This window comes from Alligator mississippiensis, chromosome 5, assembly GCF_030867095.1.
Source record: "Alligator mississippiensis isolate rAllMis1 chromosome 5, rAllMis1, whole genome shotgun sequence".
In the NCBI taxonomy this organism is placed as follows: Eukaryota; Metazoa; Chordata; order Crocodylia; family Alligatoridae; genus Alligator; species Alligator mississippiensis.
Genome location: NC_081828.1, coordinates 148,949,475 through 148,968,427, shown reverse-complemented (window position 1 = coordinate 148,968,427; position 18,953 = coordinate 148,949,475). Strand labels below are relative to the sequence as shown.

Genomic DNA, 18,953 nt, shown 5'->3' with positions numbered 1-18,953 from the left:
CATTTAAATGAGTCTACATGTGCCATACTTCTGTTCTGCTACAGGTATAGACTGGTTTTACATGCCAAACTTCTGTTCTATTACAGGTATAGAGCAGTTTCCAAATACTGAAAAAAGTGTAGTGTCTCTATACATGCAGTCCTGAGACTTACGAAGCAATTGGTTCCTGAAAACTGTCAACAGATAAAGTGACCCCCGCCAGATTATTGTACCAAAAAAGGTTAAGTGACACAACCATTTGTAACTGGTGATGCAGTGGCGGAGTGTGTCCTCAGTCTGACCCACCATGCGAGCGGCGCGTGATCACAATGTTAAGTAGGGCGTGATCACCTGTGGTCTTGCCAACCAAAAACCACCTAATGGGCATGGCTGACTGGCCAGCATGTCCATGTGTTCCAGAACTTACCATCGGGGGAGCTTTCTGATTGGCTAAAAACTTTATATAGGGGACCGCATGCCTTGGTGCGGGGTCCTCGGGCTCCGACTCTTGAGACAGACTGATCACCTGTCTTGGGGCCTGGTCAGACCCCTAGGTCACCAGCAGAAGCTGCTCTGGTTGCTCCGAGCGACATAGCTTACTGCCTCGCAAATCCGGAATGTCCTGTACCTTGTCCTAGCCAGACATTGTACTTGTATTGCACTTAGACTGCAGTCTTCACCCGTCACCTGTCGCCTGTATTCCCTTGCTGTTGTATCCAGTTTATCATCTGTATCGTTCTCCAAGTTATATCACCCACCAAGTTATTTGACCTACTGTTCGACTGTTCTGTAAGTAAACTTCAAGCTTTATTTCACCCCTCATTGCCTGTGGTGTTTATCTCCCTCTCGCACTTGGCATCCCCGAGCGTGTCTGGGTTGGTGTCACCACCCGGTGCCCCACTCAGGACGCGACTGCGGCCGTTTTCCCACACACCTTACGGAGAACACACCCACAAAAACCACATGTTAAGTCGAAACGTTGCAACTCTGAACCAGTTTTCCCATAGGAATAATGTTATGAAAGGGGGATTGGTTTCCTTATCAATGTTCAACACAGTTCCATCCAGCTGTTAAACCTGTTGTGGTGGGGAGAGGGGAGGGAAAGGGGGTGGATGCAGATCAATGCCCCCGCAGTAAGGGAGGGATTGGGGCTGAGGCAAGCACTGCCCAGCCGGGGTGGGAGGCGCACTTTCCACTGCTGTGGACTGCTAGTCTGGGACCAGCTCATCCGGCAGCTCTTGCCACTGCTCCCATCACCAGTCCAGGAGGGCATGGGGGAGGGGCTTGTGTCCCTGGATCTGCACGGGGTGGGCAGGGCCAGGGCTGCACCAGGCTACACTCCAGGTGGGTGGCAAAATGCACTGGGAGCAGGGGTTATGCCCTCCTGCTCCTCGCCCAGCCAGGGCGGGGTGGAGCAGCTGCGCTGCCTCTGAACAAGTGGTGCATAGCAACAGGAGCCACCCTGGCCTCCCTGCACCTTCCAAATGAGCAGCAGCTTCATCCTGTGCCCTCCCACCCCACCCTGGCTGGGCGAGCAGCAGCAAAGCATGGGAGGGCTTGTGCCCCCAAATCAGGGCAGAGCGGGTGGGGCTGGGGGTGCACCAGGCTGCACTCTGGGCAGGCAGCAAGAGATATGAGGGAGCTACAGAAGATTTTAGGGTGGCTACAGCCCACCATAGCCTCTGCTCTGCCATCCACCCTGCCCCAATCCAGAGGCACACCCCCCACCCATGCGCTGATACCAATCACCCAGCCGGGGCACAGTGGGTGGGCCTGGGACAAAGCTACTGCTTGTCCAGGAGGTGCAGGGAGGCTAGGGTGGCTCCCGCTGCTTTGTGCCACTTCTCCAGAGGCATCACAGTGGCTCCGCCACACCCTGGTACAGTGGCTCTGCCACACCGCAGCAGAAGAGCATAGCCCCCACTCCCAGTACCTTCTGCCACCCACCCAGACCACAGCCTGGCACAGCCCTGGCCTCAACTGCCACACACAAATCTGGGAGTACACATTGCCCCATACCCTCCCGAACCGGCAGCAGAAGCAGTGACGAGAGCTGCTGGACAAGCCACCAGACCAGTAGCTCCCGGACTAGTGGTATGCAGCGGCAGGAGCTGCCCCACCCTGTGCCCCACTTCCCCTGCTCTGACTGGGCAGTGCTTGCCCCAGCCCCTGTCCCAGCCCCAAACCCTCTCTCGCTGCAGGGGTGTTGATCTGTACCCCCACACCCCTTCCCTCCCCCCACAAAGGACTTACCAGCTGGGTGAAGCTATGTCGAGCAATGTTAAGTCAAAATCCACGTCGGAACCTCGAAACAGGGTGTAAATTTAGAAAAGCCGTAAGTGTCATTCATCATAACTCGAAAAGTTGTAAGTCGAGGATTGCCTGTACTGGCCTACATGATTTCATAAGAAATTTTCTATTTTCATGCAAAATGGCTGTCATAGCAAACAAGCAAGAAAGAAGAAGAGACAGACTATGTTGCATATTTTAATATAGACTATTTTAGACAGTTCCAAAAGCACAGCTAGTTTTGGACATATTAGAACAGCTGAAGTAGGGAATAAATGTGAAAAGATACAATAACATGGACACATAATGCTAACACAGAGAACACTACAGTTCTAAGCTATACCCTCTTGGTGTGTGCTGTATATCTACAACAATATATTTCTATGGTGAAACCACACAAGTATCTAAAACTTGTAAAACAATATGCAGCATGTCCTAAATACCATTTTCTTCCACTATGCAGCATGTCTGTACACCAGTTATAGAGATTTTAACTGGGTTGTGACTAGATAATATTTAGTTGATTGTACATGCTTAAGCTACAAGGATTTGGTTTCCCAGCCCCCCCTCCCCCAGTGATAAGCTATCAAGGGGAGAGTTTAATTATTTTCACAATCTCATTGAGTATATTGTATGTTTTTGTAACAAGGGAATTTTGTCTTTACTATCAACTCAAAGTGTCAGATACTGGACTGCTTTTCCTGGTGGCAAATTTAGACCAAAATTTTATCCACTGCTAAAGGGATATATTTGAGTTGTTTGGATCATTCTAGCAGCTTTTAAACTAGGTCTTGTTCCTGCCAAATTCCCCTTTTAAATGTCTAAAGTATCTCTGTTTAGATTATCTCTACGGTCCAAATGTTGCTGACTTCAGGGACAGCCTTTACATCACAGGTAATCCATCATAAATTACAGCAATTATAAAGGTTAAAACTCTTCTTACCATTTACTCTCCGGGTTCTGTGCTGAGAACTTCACCTGACAAAAACAAAAACAAAAAAAAATGGCTCTGTGATCTTCAAATTTCAAGAAAAGGTTTCAGAAGAATGAAAGAACACAATATAATTTGGACACATTTCTGAATTAAAAAAGATTTATCTTAACAGGAGAGACATTTGTATCACTGAGAAAGAGGGTTCCTAAGTTTTCACTATGCACTTCTGCCTTTGTTGTTGCATGGTGTAGCTAGGCAAAAAGCCATAAAAATGGCAGAAGCTGTATTCTGCCATGTACTTTTTCTTACCACTAGACACTGCAGGAACTTCTCTGTATTTCTGCATTTTGGAAGCAGAAAGAAGCAGGGGTGTTCCAGGTTCTGGAAATAAATCAGCCACTACATTTGACATTGGCTGCTCAGTGTCTGCCTGAGGAAATATGGACATCTCAGAATAGAAGTTACCACTGTTCGAATCAGCAGGGATGGTCAGCCCTTCAATGTACAGAGAACATAACTGATTTTGACATGTAGGCCAAGTGAGGGGTTGCAAATACATATAAGGAGATTCCACAGTTTTTCTAGACAGACTGTTCTAATTCCATAGTCAGAGAGTTCCTCTGAACCTCTAGCCTAAAATTTCTTTTGCTGTACCTTGTGACCATTGCTCCTAGTACTGTCCCCTACAGACACAGAGAAAGCCCATCTTCACTTCCTCTCCAATGGCCCTTGGGCATTTGAAGACGATTATCAAATCCCTCTTCAGTCTTCTCTTCTCCAAACTACACAATCCTAGCTGTTTCAGCCTTTCTTCGTAAGTCATGTCTCCCAGGCCTCTAACCATTTTTGTTGCTCTCAACTACCCTCTTTCCAATCTTTCCACATCTTTTTTGAAGTGTGGAGCCAAAACTGGCCACAGTACATGAAGCAAGGCCTCATCAGTGCTGAACTGAAGGGAATGATCACTTCTCTTGATTTGTAAGTGACAGTCCTGTTGTTGTAACCCAGGATACTGTTAGCTTTTTTTTTTTCAACAACAGGACACTGTTGGCTCATATTGAGCTTATGGCCTACTGCAAGACCTGTGTCCTTCTCTATAGCACTTTGGCTTAGCCAGTCATTCCCTGGTTTATATCTATGCATGCAATTTTTCCATCCCAAGTGCAGGACTTTGCACTTATCCTTGTTGAATGTCATCTGGTTTATTGTGGACCATTTTTCCAGTCTTATCCAGATCATCCAGGTAGGGGCAGTGTCCTGGAGTGCAACATCACTAAAAAGGATTTAAAGGGACTGTGTTTTCTAGTTTGACTTCTCATTTAATGCTGAGAGCTTAGAGGGTGAATATGGTCTTCAGATATACATGCTTTCATTTTATTGCCTAGACATACCCTTAAAAAAAACCCTTCACCCTAATTCATTTATCTGAAATAAGGGTGAGAGAGAGTGAGAAGAGATCATGGCCTACAACTGTTTCTTTGGTGAGGAGATTCTTGACACTAGACAGGCCATCTATTCAACAACAACAACAACCACCAAAAAAACCAGTGTTTTGAAATCATATCCTGTCTCCCATCCCCCATAGTAGAAATAAGGAACTAATTTTAAGCAATCTATTTGAGGGTGGGTTTTTCTATCATTTTGAGTTAAATCAATATGAGATGTCTTCCTATAGCTCAAAAAAGTTATGGGCTGCATTCAGAGATTACTTGGTGAAGTTCTTTATGTGGGAATGTATTATGGAGAAATTAGGTTAAATATCAAAATGGTTCTTTCATAGTCTAAAAGCCTATATTTGGACAATTTACAAAAAAAAATGTTGGGGCAAAATTGGATTCTAGACAGTAAAACAAAACCTTTATAAACAGATGGGGGACCTGAAGGAAAAACGCAAATTAAGAAAGGAGGTTTTAGAATAATCAAGATATATGATGATTATGGGGCACCACATAAACACATGCTGAAGTCCACAGTAATCAAATAAAAATCTCGAGATTTTAAAGAATGTCAAATGTAATATAATAAAATGCAAAAATTAAGTGAGGGAAATGAAATGGTAAAAAGTCAATTTGGGGGAAAAGGCAACATTTCATTTGAATGGCTTGAGTGGAAAATTAAAATAATAGTTGATGGGTACAATTATTCTGAACATGATTCTATATAATGATTTTAACATATTAATTATATTCATTAAATAGCAAAAAAGAGAATGAGAAAAAGAATGGTTAGTTGTACTAAAAAAAAAAAATTATACAGAGCCTACTCAGGGTTTGACACAATGAAGCTTTTGCATTAAAGAGAAATAAGTTATTAGTTACTCTATTTTTAAATAAATCACCAAGATCAGATAACATGCAGTTAGTCTTTCTGTATGATTATAATGTTTGTTATACCAAGGCAGTCTTCTCACAAGACTGGGAAAAATATATGGCTTTATGGTAGGATTAATGACACAGGTAGGAAGTCAAGTGATTTTTTTTTTTTTTTTTTTTTTGTAAACTATCAATTTCCTGAGTAGCGGCCAGCTAATACATCTGCAGATATACTTTATTATTAGGCCACAATATTATTTTTAGGCCACAAAAACAATAGCAGGCTGGTGTTATCCCCCTTTTGGGGGAGGGGGATTTTATATTATAAATCATTGATCTGCCAAACCTAACGTTTCCTTCAAACCATTATGAATTCAACAACACTGTTCGCAGAATAAAAGCCAGGGTTTCCAAGGCGTGAAATAAGGCCCCTGACATCAGTATTTCCAGAATCCATGCCTGTAGCAAGCAGTCTTGCTAGGGCTTTCAGGCTAATTTCCCTAAAGTTGGCCAGATCAGGCCCAAGTTGGCAAGACAGGGCACTTGTACACGCCACAGCATTTGATCCCCGTTAAATTAACGCACCTTAAAAATTTTAGCCTGGGTTATTTTGGTGCATTGCATTTGTCTTTGCATGCCATGGGCTTTCAAAAAACTTAAGTCCCATGTGTAATTATCCGCAGATTCCAGCAGGAGAAGCCAAATACTAATCTAACCCCAGTAATGTCTTTCCTAATGAATTACAGCAGAAGGTGCATGTTCACCAGTAAACTGGCTTTCACAGTCCCCACCCCTTACCACCCCCACTGGAAGTTGCATTCTAAGTATCCCTCCCACGCACACCCCACGCCAGGCTACGGTCACCCCAAAACCTTGCCACTTTCACCAGCCTAGGCTCAGGCCAGTCTCCCAGTAAGTGACTCCATAGTGATCCCAATTACACGCCATGTGAATCATCCCTCCTGTCTCTTTCCATTCCCCCCATGTTACAAAGTGATGAAAATTTATACAGGATATTTTTGTAATGGTATATAGGATATGATATCACAAATATATGGGGTTGAGAGTAGCAGGTGGTACCACCCTGGCTGGTTGGTGATTGCAGCTGATAGTGGTGGTGAGGTGGACCGGTGTGTGGGTGTTTTGTGTTGTGAAGCAGATGTGTGCCATGAATGCTTACTGAAAATTAAGAGTGTACTAATAGTACGGGGGGGGGGGGGGGGGGAGGGCAGAGAGGTGGTGCCAAATCCGACAGCTGTTAGTTTTCTGGCTTTTAAGACTAGATTTCCCAGCATTCCCAAGCTTCCAGGGCTTGGAACAGTTTCCATGAGGACTCCTCAATGGGGTTGCTTCCCACCTCCACCGTGAATACCTGCTGCCTTGTCTGTTTCTTTAGTGCAGCATATGACTTTTGGGGGGGGAGGTGCTGTGAAATGGTGTTGACATGGTGGGTTGTTGGTAGACCTGGGGTGCAATATACTCCCCCCCACAGACCAGGAGTGTCAAACATACACCCATAGGCCAGATCAGGCCCATAGAGCTAGGTCATCCAGCCCATAGCCTTAATGAGGGGTGAGAGTCATGGTGCTGGAACCCCAGCAGCACTATAGGAACAAGCCCAATGCCACAGCTTGCTCCCACAGCAGCAGCCAAGTGCCCAGGATGCCAGGCCTCTTCCCACCAGCATCCCAGACCTTAAGACACGGAGGTGGGGTGGGGCAGGGGGGAGGTCCATGGGCCTGATCCAGCTTGCCAAACCAGCCCTGAACAACTCCTCTGACTCATGGGGCCAGATGAGTTTGACACACCTGCTGTAGACCATTGCAAGCTACATATAACTGGAGCACTTGAGCCTTCCAAGCACAGAAGTAAAACTCAAAGCCTATAGGTTATAAGACTGATTCCCTGCATTTGTGATTTTGGGGCATCTTTCATGTTTGTAGCCCATGACTATGGGGTTGTCTGCATTGTTGGATTCCTCCAGAACCAGAAACACTGGGGTCTACAGCTCTAAAACAGCCAGTGATGCCAAGTCTTCCAGGCTTATTGCCAGAGAGCTCAGACTCTGAAAGACATGATTAGAGCTGGCCGCAATGCAGCATTTTTGTTGTACATGAAATCTTGAAAAATATGGTTTGTGATCTATTTGGGACTAGAGAGCCATGATATGCAGAAATGGAGTGTCTTTTTATTTGGATTTAGTGTGTAGCAGCTGTTATTTGACATAGCATGGAAGTCCAGGTCATGAAACACAAGCCATCTAGTAAAAGAACTAAAAGTGAAATCAGTGCCATTATGGGGAGAATAGCAGTCAGTATTTAAAGAGTAAGCACTTAGCTTTCTTCTTTTGATCTGACAGCACTCATGGAGCAGAGGTTATCTTGAAGGACTGTAAAGAACATTGTGGATTTTGTCTTAAGTGAAGTGACACAGATGGAGGCTGTAAGTTTTGAGTATATTTGCTGGGCATACTCTGGTCGCTGAATTCCTAGGCATTCTGTAAGGTTTCTCAGAGTTCCCTCATTATAAAATTAGAAGCAGATAAAATTAGGATGCAATTTTTTTTTTTTGGGGGGGGGGGGGGTAAGTTAATCAGGTTTTTTTGCAAAATACTAAATTCTTGCTAAGGAATATTTTAGGTTAACATGGCTTGAAAATTCTGTTACCCTAAAGTATTCAAGGTCTGCAAGCAGGCACATAGTTTGGTTTAGCAAAACAAATCTTTAAATTTTGTCTCATTTGCAGGGGTATAATTTTGGTTCCTGGCACCAGAGACCTTCAGGAAACTTTCAATAAATGCTCATTCTTACAAAGTTTTCATGTTTACATAACTTTTGGAAAGATGGATTCATCATTCTAGCAGCTGCACAGCATTGCTTTGAAAATGATCGTAAGGCTGTATTGGCCTGACTTATCTAGTATTGGCATAGCTAGAGAAAGTGCATATGACATGGCTAGTGTCAAAGGAATGTGTGCAATTTTTGCCATACTTAACTCATCCTGGGTCATATACTTCCATTCTATCAACACACCTCACTGGAATCTCTTTCTGAATCCACATGACGGGTTTCTCTCATCTAGGTGAGGTTGTTTACATTCTGTTGAGTAAATACAGTAGTTGATCAGCCAATTTTAAGACGATGGATTTCCCCCCTCACCCAGCCATTTAATATGGGGGGGGAGGGAGGGGGGCAGGGAAGGGACCAAGAATCCTCCATGGCTCAGGCTCCAACCCCCACCCAGAATTGGTGCCATAACTGCAGCCTGCCTCCTGCCCCACCTCCTGATGAGTACCCCTGAACTTTCACTATGTTTTTTTTATACTTTGGGAACAGCTTTGTATGTTTTGAAAAAGTATTTTATCTAACCAAGGGCATAGAGTAGGTTGTTTAGGCTGGGGGAGATCGCTTGTTACCTAGTTGCTTAATTGCTGGCCTTGCTAGAAGGAGAGGCCATAACAGCGAGGCCCCTGGTGGAGTCGGAAGGGGGGTTACTTGGGGAGCTTGCTGCACAATTTACCACATCAGCAAGTACAACCTGTCAAGTAGCTATAGAAGGCTGATGCCCACTTGGGTGGGTGTGCTTGCTTTGCGAACGATTGCCGAGCACCGCTTTCTGCGCAGAAATAAAATTTAAGTTGGATCCTTCACCCCTGTGTGTTTATTGGCAGAAATGCACCAGGCACGAACTCACTGTCCTTTGGGGACAACAATTTCTGGCAACCCAGATGGGACACTAGCTGACTGCCTTGCCCGGTCCACCTCTTCGGCTCCGGCAACAACTGTGGACGGCGCAAGGGCCAGGCGCCACCGACCTTATTTGTCGGAGGTCTGACCATCTCCTGGTTGCCTGACGGAGTCAGGGAGGGGCACAACAGCGCAACGCTCGAAGGACCAACTTAATCGGGCGGGGCGAGGGAGGTTTCAATGGACTGGTGAGTACTTCTTTTAATATTTTGATCAGGATTGGGAAAGAGACGGCTTTAAAAGTTCCGACCGTGTAGACGCCCTAGGTGAGTGAGACCGGGTAGCAGTCCCGTGAACTCCCTTTAATCAGTTTAGTTCTGAGGCTGAGCGGCGGTCGCCGTCTGGTAGTTGGATAATGGGAAGTAACTAGTCCAAGATTCCACCCTGCAATCCCTTAGGATGCATTTTGAAAAATTGGCCAAAGTTTGGAAGCGACCCTATGACAAAACAACAGATGATTCGGTATTGCAATACATGTTGGCCACAGCACCAACTTGCGGATGGTGCAGCCTGGCCGGAGAATGGGTCTTTGGATTATAACACAATCTTACAGTTACAGTTGTTTTGTAGGCGCCAAGGGAAGTGGGATGAGATGCTTTATGTAGAGGCATATACGACTTTGTATGGGGATGGGGCCACGCAGAAGTCGTGTGGGATATTTAGGGGAAGCAGGGTAATGGCTTTACAGGGGGTCACCACAGTATGTCTGGAGGAGCTGGAGGAGGAAGACGTCCAGTTGCTAATTGCTCCCACTGCTCACCCGTCTTATCCCGTGAGCCCTGCGTCACCACAGGGGACTTCCACTGCACCTGTAACGGCTCATCAGGGACTCCCGGCTGGCTCGTCCAGTCCGTCGTCCCCCACCTCCCCTGACAGCCCTGGGGTGCCATCCCCGGGTCCGGCGGATGCGGGTGGTAGCAATCTGGCGGTAGAAGGGACTGTAGAAGATGGGGCGTTTAGCCCTGTGGCGAGTTGCTTATGATCAGGGGCCCAACCAGTAGTTCAGGCCCCTTTGCAACAAGCGATGGGTCCTGAGGGTGAACCAGTTTTTGTCCATGTGCCATTCAGCACGGCAGACTTGATAAATTGGAAACAGTCCATGGGCCAATATCGCCAGAATCCGGAGGCAATGCCACAGTTGTTCTCTACTATTTTCCTCACCCACCAACCAAACCGAATAGATATTCAGGCCTTATTGGCTGGTCTTCTGACTCCGGAAGAAAAGAGGTTGGTCTTAGAGAAAGCACGCACGATAGCACAGCAGCGTTACCCAGCCGGTGATGTAGATGAACTTTGCCCTAAGGAAAATCAAGACTGGGATCCTAACACCTGGGGGGGCCAGAAGGAGTTAGAGCTGTATCAGGAGTTTGTGCTGGCTGCTCTCCAGGAGGCTATTGCCATGCAGAAAAATTTGTCTAAATTGTACGAAGTGCGGCAGGGTCCAGAGGAGGATCCGTCCAGTTTTTATGGGAGTTTGTGCAGGCAGCCAGACAGTGGACAGATTTAGATCCGGAGCTGCCAGAAAATGCTAAGATGCTTAACACACTGTTTATAGGACAGTCAGCCCCAGATATTAGGAAAAAAACTACAGAAGGCTGAAGGAGCAGCTGGAATGAGCATCAGCCAAATGATTGAGATTGCTTATAAGGTGTACTCTAACCGAGATCAGGTTAAGGAGAAAAAGGAAGATAAAGAGAACGAAGGCACAGGCGTCGTTACAAGCATCGTTGTTGGCAGCGGCAATTGTAGATCAGAGAAGTAGAGGACGGGGCAGAGGAAGTAGAGGGCGTAGAGGAGGCGTGAGCTATGCTCCTGGAGGCTACGGCCAGGGTCCCAGGCTGGGACCTAATCAGTGCACTATTTGCAAGCAGGAAGGGCATTGGAAAAATGAATGCCCCAAAAAGGGGGGAGAAGAGACGAGAGGAGGAAGAAAGATTGTTGATGTTAGATGACTCTGACCAGGAGTGACGGGGACCGGGGGCAAACACTGAAGTAATCCCTGTCTCCCCCGATGAGACCCTGGTTAAAATGCAAGTAGGGGGAGAACTTATTGACTTTTTAGTAGATAGTGGAGCCATGCATTCAGTTGTAACCAATTTTAAAGGACCCTTATCAAAAACTAAGATCCCCATAATTGGAGCCACCAGCCAGCGGACGCATCGTCCTTTTGTGCCATCCATGGAATGCAAACTGGGAGGGAAGAAAGTGTCCCATCAGTTCCTGTATATGCCTGAGTGCCCCATACCTTTGTTTGGGAGGGATTTGCTGTGCAAATTGCAGGCCCAATTGACCTTTTTGGAGAGCAAAATTACTATGAAGATACCAACTGAGGAGGCCTGGAAGGCTCAGGTGTGTCTCCTATTGCAGGAGGGGGAGGAAGGGAGAATTCCCCCCAAAGTAGAAGATGCTGTAGTACCGTGGGTATGGGCAGGAGAGAAGCCAGGAAGAGCCAAACTGGTCACCCCTGTAAGCATTGATTTGAAGCCGGGAATTACCCCGCCCAGGGTACCCCAATATTGGTTGAAAATAGAAGCTTGGAAAGGCCTGGAACCGCTCATAAAGAGATTCCTTGAACATGGTTTGCTTCGGGAGTGTCAATCATCTTTCAATTCCCCCATTTTGCCTGTAAAAAAACCCCACAGTAACGAGTATTGTTTTGTGCAGGACCTAAGAGCCATGAACAAGGTCATGGTGACCCTCCATGTGGTGGTGCCGAACCCCTATACTTTGCTGGCTACTTTGTCTGCAGAGGACCAGTGGTTTACAGTCCTGGACCTGAAAGATGCCTTCTTTTGCATCCCACTTGAAAGAAACAGCCAAGAGATTTTTGCATTCGAGTGGGAAGACCCGAATACTAGGAGAAAAACCCAATTGTGCTGGACAGTTTTGCCCCAGGGTTTTAAGAACAGTCCCACTATTTTCAGCACTGCCTTAAGTACCGACCTTCAGAAGTGGGACAAAGGGACATCAGGTACCCTGTTACAGTATGTGGATGATTTGTTGATTGCAGCAAAAACGAGGGAAGAGTGCCACCTGCTGACCGTAAGTTTACTGAACTTCCTGGGACAAGTGGGATACCGGGTGTCTCGGAAGAAAGCCCAGATAGAGCAAAAGAGGGTACGATACCTGGGATTTGACATCTCACAAGGCCAGAGGATGTTGGGCCCTGAGAGAAAAGAGGCCATCTGTCGGATGGCAGTCCCAAAGACCAAGAGACAGTTGCAAGGCTTTTTAGGTATGGCAGGATTCTGCCGGATCTGGATCCCCAATTTTGGACTAATAGCCAAGGCTCTTTATGAGGCCACTACTGGTAGTGAGGGAGATTTGCAATGGACGGCAGAATGCCGAAAGAGCTTTGACACTATCAAACAGGCTCTTATGACAGCGCCGGCCCTGGGCCTACCCGATCTGAGTAAACCATTTCAACTTTATGTACATGAACGCCAAGGAGTAGCATCAGGAGTGCTGACCCAGTGCTTAGGTAGCTGGAAAAGAGCAGTGGCCTACTTCTCCAAACAATTGGATCCCACTAGTTTGGGATGGCCGGCCTGCCTGCGAGCAGTGGCAGCTACCGCTATGCTGGTAAAGGAATCTAAAAAACTTACTTTAGGACAACCAATGACTGTGTATACCCCACATTCAGTGCTGACAGTGATGAATGCAAAGGGGGGAACCTGGCTTTCCCCTGGACGAATGGCTAAGTACCAGGTGACTCTCCTGGATCAAGGAGACATCCAGTTGCAAACCTCTAGTACCCTGAACCCAGCTACGTTGATGCCACTGGAACAGGATGACGGATTACAGCATGATTGCATTGAAACTATTGAGAGCGTGTATGCTAGCCGGCCAGATCTTAAAGATGCCCCACTACCTAATGCAGACCTTGAATTCTACACAGATGGAAGCAGCTTCATGGACAATGGAACCCGAAAGGCGGGATATGCCGTGGTTACATCATGGGATACCGTGGAAGCAAACGCCTTGCCTCCAAATACCTCTGCACAGAGAGCTGAGCTTATTGCGCTGACCCGAGCTCTCCATTTGGCAAAAGGAAAGATAACCACTATATACACGGATTCAAAGTACGCCTTTGGAGTCTTACACGCCCACGGAGCTATATAGAAAGAGAGAGGACTCTTAACGGCAAGTAAAAGCCCAGTAAAGCATGGAACAGAGATCCTGAAATTACTTGAAGCCATGATGGAACCACTAGAGGTAGCTGTGGTGCACTGTAAGGCCCATCAAAAGGGAGATGGTGAGGTTGTCGATTTCCTCTTATGAGCAGATGCTGCGGCAAAGAAGGCAGCTAGAGAACAAGTTCAGGAGGCTCAAATGTTGGCCTTGATGCCTCAGGTAGTGTTGCCTGAAGAACCTCCCAAATATACTGAAAAAGAGAACCAACTAGCAGAGAAATTGGGAACCAAAGAACAACAAAATGGATGGTGGGTTTTGCGTGAAGGACAAGTCCTGATGCCAAAATTGATTCTTAGCAAAATGCTCCAAGAGTACCACCAGAGCACCCATATGGGAGCTGACGCCATGACCCAAGGTCTCCAAAGAATTGTAGTGGAACCTAAGATGAGGAAAACAGCAGAACAAATAGTGCGAAGATGCCCTGTCTGTTGTACCAACAATCCTAAGATTTCCCCCAAACCTCTGCCAGGAGCAGGAAGGCAAGGACTATTAGCAGGAGAGTGTCGGCAAATAGATTTCTCTGAAGTTCCCAGGAAGGGACACTACAAATACCTGTTAGTGCTCGTGGACACATTGACTGGATGGACCGAGGCCTTCCCGTGCCGAACCAACAAAGCAAAAGAAGTGGTCCGAGTGATGCTAAAAGAAATGATTCCACGATTCGGAATCCCGGAGGGATTAGCCTTGGACCGAGGGCCACACTTTGTGTCAGAAGTGACCCAGGCAGTTTCCCGGGCTCCGGGGATACAATGGGACCTTCACACAGCATGGAGGCCGCAGTCAAGTGGACAGGTGGAACGAATGAATCAGACTCTGAAAAGACAGCTGGCTAAACTTTGCCAAGAGACTCAGTTGAAATGGCCTGAAGCTCTGCCTCTTGCCTTGCTTAGAGTGCGCATAGCCCCTAGAGCTAAATTGGGAGTTAGTCCATTTGAATTAATGTATGGCAAGCCATATCCTAAGAATCCAGTGGTGACGCATGGGAGTCAAATGCATGTAAAAGGGGAAGGCTGGGTAAAAGATTATTTGTATTCTTTGTCTGCTGTATTGTCTTCTCTCCACAGGTATGTCCAGGAGCGACTTCCACTCCCTTTAGATACACCAGTCCATAAGTTCCAGATCAGAGACGAGGTGCTAGTCCGAACGTGGAAAGACGAGCCGCTTCAGCCCAGGTGGAAGGGACCGTATCCTGCGATTCTCACCACTCATGCTGCAGTGAAGGTTCAGCAGGTAAAACTGTGGATACACTACACTCGGGTGAAGGCCGCACCAGAAGTACCACCTGCAGGAGAAGTTGCTGAGAGTGTTGCACCGGAAGCCGACACAAACGGACACCGTTGGACAGCAGAGCCAGTAGAAGGACTTAAATTTCTGTTTAAACGTCAACCATGTGGACAGTAGTTCTTTGCATAGGCGTAATGTTTCTAGGGTCTAAGGGGTTGGTGCATCAAAGGTTCAATAAGAGTCAAAATGTGTGGGTTCATTTGGCAAAGGACGTATTAAATGTCACTCATTTTTGTTTGGCAGGTGGAATATCGGTTGATGATATTTTCACATCATGCCTTATAGGGGTGCTCACTCCATTGGAAGCACTCCGGAATCAGACTTGGTTCGCATCTGGGGGAATAGGAGGTCCAATCAATTACACTAACAACTCCATGTGAGGGACCATTACCACAGAAAGGAACGCCAGTACCTTTGAAATAGATTTGTTGAGTCACCTCCCCTGATAACACCAGCTGTGCCAATTTTGTGAACTGTACCAAAGCTTGTAAAAGCCTAACCAAAGAAACAAAAAATTTCAATTGCTCAGACGCGACTGATGTATCTTGCAACTACAGTCATGTTGTATTACCCCGGGGGTGGTTCCTTCTTTGTGGGAAGACTGCGTATTCATATCCCAGCCAATGCCACAGGAGGCCCTTGTGCTCTGGGCCGGTTGACTGTCTGGCTACCAGGTATGCCTAAGACCTCTAGTAAGCGTCACCGGAGAGGTTTGAAAGTGCTAGATGAATCCTGTGATAGTAACATAAACCTCCTGAGTGAGGCCGAGGTAGTATCCTTAGCAGTTTTCATAGTAGGGGTGCCAGGCCTAGTAGTGGTCGCTGAGAGGCAGCTTAGTAAGGTGGCCTGTGCCCTGGCAAAGGGCCTAAATACAACTTCACAGAACCTAGCTGCCCTCAATATTGAAATGGAAGAACTAAGAGGAGCTACTCTGCAAAATAGAGCAGCCATAGATTACTTATTGCTGAGGCATAACCACGGATGTGAAGAGTTTGAGGGAATGTGTTGTTTTAATTTGACAGATAATTCCGAGTTGATAGAGTCAAAGGTGCAGAAGTTAAAAGTTCTGTCTCACATTAAGCAAGGGGAAGGGTTCGACTTCTCATGGCTTACTTCTTGGCTTCCTAATTTTTCATGGCTTAAGCAAATTTTCCTATTAGTTGTGGCAGGTATGTGTATTTTCTTGATGATTTGTTGTGGGGTACAGTGTGTGCCAATGCGTTGTGAGGTACTCAAGAAATCAATTTCTTCCCCCGTTCACCGTGTGATGTTTGTAAAACCATCAGTTACAAACCCGATCCAAAAGAATCGGGAGGGAGCAAAGAGATTTCTGGAAATGAAAAAGATGTTCGAGGACTATGGTCCTATTTCCTAGGATCATAGCCTCGAAGGGGGGATTTGATGAGTACCCCTGAACTTTCACTATGTTTTTTTATACTTTGGGAACAGCTTTGTATGTTTTGAAAAAGTATTTTATCTAACCAAGGGCATAGAGTAGGTTATTTAGGCTGGGGGAGATCGCTTGTTGCCTAGTTGCTTAATTGCTGGCCTTGCTAGAAGGAGAGGTCATATCAGCGAGGCCCCTGGTGGAGTCGGAAGGGGGGTTACTTGGGGGGCTTGCTGCACAATTTACCACATCAGCAAGTACAACCTGTCAAGTGGCTATAGAAGGCTGATGCCCACTTGGGTGGGTGTGCTTGCTTTGCGAACGATTGCCGAGCATCACTTTCTGCGCAGAAATAAAATTTAAGTTGGATCCTTCACCCCTGTGTGTTTATTGGCACAAACGCACCAGGCACGAACTCGCTGTCCTTTGGGGACAACACTCCCATAGTCTCTGCATTCCATCTCCCCCTCCCCGCCACCAATACAGCCTATTCTCCCCTGCCTGGCCCTTTCCCTCCCCCACTTACCATTGCTCCATCCACACCCCAGACTGAGGCACTGAGCACAACCCCAAACACGGCTGCTACAGGAGCTGGGCTGGAATGTGCTCAGTGCATTAGAACAGGGACAGAGCCTGTCAGCACAAAGCAGAGGCCAAGGGAAGGTGGCAGGAAGTCAGACACAATTAGGGGACAAGTTGCTTTACTCCATATACCCCCACCATCTGCCCCCCTGACACAGTGGGAAGGATGAAATAAAGACAACTCTCCAATAATATGATTCTACACATGGAAAACAACAGCAATTTTATGAATTTTCCATATTTTAATATTGGTGGGTTATCTTAAATTCAGAGTCATCTTAGATTAAAGTAAATATGGAATTTATTTCAGCTGCACCACCCTACCTTGCCTCTATGCACCCCCAGCCTCTCCTCAGCTACACTGCATAACATCAGGTCCCAAAGGTCTGAATACCTGTTTATTTCTCTCTATTTACTCCCTAATCATTTTGGCCAGACTGCACCTAAGGTTTTTGCAGCCTGCCCCCTTTTCAATCAAGACAACCATTTCAGCAGCAATTATTTAGCCTAAGTTCCCAGGATGAACTCTTTTTCCCCACTGGCTAAAGGAAGTAAGCCAACCGTTAACCTGACAGATCACTGTGAAAATTAAGATACCTTGAGAGCACAGGAATAAGGTGGCGCATCACTTCAGATTTGTCTCTTTCCTTGTAAGACGGGACAAGAGTTGTTAAGAATGGCTATTAAACTCAGCTAACTAGTGGACTCTCAGACACACAAGCTATTCATAACCCTGTTACACTATTCACTTCCTGAATCAACTTACAGTACAAAGAGATGGACAGAACACACACAAATACCCAGAAAGCATCTCATTAAACAGCTCCATCCAATGCAAGCATGGAGCAAGCAGCTATACTAGCTTCCAACCCAGTGGTTGGTTCTCCATCTTTTTAGATTTAAGGCACACCTCCATAAGTTTGACAGACTCTGGTTGAGAAGTACCTGGCAGCAGCAGTGGTACAACCACCTAGAGAAACAGCTGGAACTGTCCTGCATGCCTCTGTTTCTGGGAGGGACATACAGGGATGGGTCAGGAAGGGCTATAGAAAGAGCTCCTGCCTACATTAAGGTTATCCAATAACCCTAATGCAGGCAAGAGCTTCAACTCTTTCTGAAGATCCTCCTGATTTGGCTCCTTGCGAGCCAGAATCTCGCACATTTGTAGCTTCTCTGGTCCAAGCCTATTCCACCCATCCCCATCCTTAATCTTGGCACCAGAGTCACTCAACTGATCTGTTCATTGAAACACATTTAACAGCTGGAGTAGAACTTTCTCTCCCTAAGATAGTCACTACAGATACTGGGCTTAGGTAGCATACATCTGGATGGTCACATTTAGAAATATACAATAAAAAAATCCAGTCAAATCAAAACCTTTCAAGTGCATACATTTATTTACTCTGCATAATCAGACACAATTTAGGCTCTCTGCTAAACTTAAAACTCCCAGAGAAGATGAAGGAGACAGTTCGACATAACAATGAACTTCATAAGACTCATCTTCGGAGACTGTATACAGGGGTTTAGGTTGTAGCGGTGTTGGTCTAAGGACATAGGCAGACAAGGTTCCTTGGGTGAATTTGATATCCTTGATATCAAGGAACCTTGTCTGCCTGAGACTGTACACAGGCATTTGTGTCCTTGATAAAGCCACTGACAAGAAATACCAAAGCTTCCTTCCAACCCATTCCAAGTTTTATACCCTCCCCCTCTCTCCTCAAGCCAGAGGTGGCTCCTTAGGCTGGATACAGATATCAAACACATAAATAACCATATGTTCCTCTTTTGGTGAGACCAGTTTTCCCCTAGAGAGCAATCAAACATTCTTCCCACAGCAGAACAAGTGAAAACAATGAGTTGTCATCTTCTCTTGTATTTAAAGAGCTGGTAGAGTATACTGGAAAAGTTCATATGACACTCACTTCTGTACCTAGTTAAATCTAGTTGCCTGTGGCAATCCTACAAGGAAAGAAATAGATTTTATAGACCACATCTTTTTCATAACATTCCACCTCTCCTCCCCACTCTCAAGGGCTTTTGCTCATCAATTGTTAACTTAGTTTGCAGCACTGGAATCCATTTGCACTTATTGGTGCTATGAAATGCCTAAAACAGCCCTGACAGCCAAGAATTCCCACTTTCATCCGCAAATGTTTTGAAGATTACATTCCCATCGTTTAAGACACAGATCTGACCATCATGAGCCAGATTTATGACCTCAAGGCAGAGAGTACTGAAATTTC

General features: G+C 46.1%; 1 protein-coding gene across 11 annotated transcripts in view; it reads right to left on the bottom strand.

Moving 5' to 3' along the window:
• ZNF385D (zinc finger protein 385D) overlaps positions 1-18,953 on the bottom strand; it is a 752,238-nt gene that overhangs the window by 726,695 nt on the left and 6,590 nt on the right. For 4 of the 11 annotated variants that reach the window (XM_059728856.1, XM_059728857.1, XM_059728858.1 and 1 more), the window contains exons 2-3: positions 8,547-8,612; positions 3,212-3,246 (exon numbers count right to left, since the gene is read on the bottom strand). The gene's annotated coding sequence lies outside the window, so the exon portion shown is untranslated. Of the gene's footprint in view, positions 1-3,211; positions 3,247-8,509; positions 8,613-18,953 lie in introns of all 11 variants that reach the window. The other 7 variants (XM_059728859.1, XM_059728860.1, XM_059728863.1 and 4 more) reach the window with 2 other exon arrangements.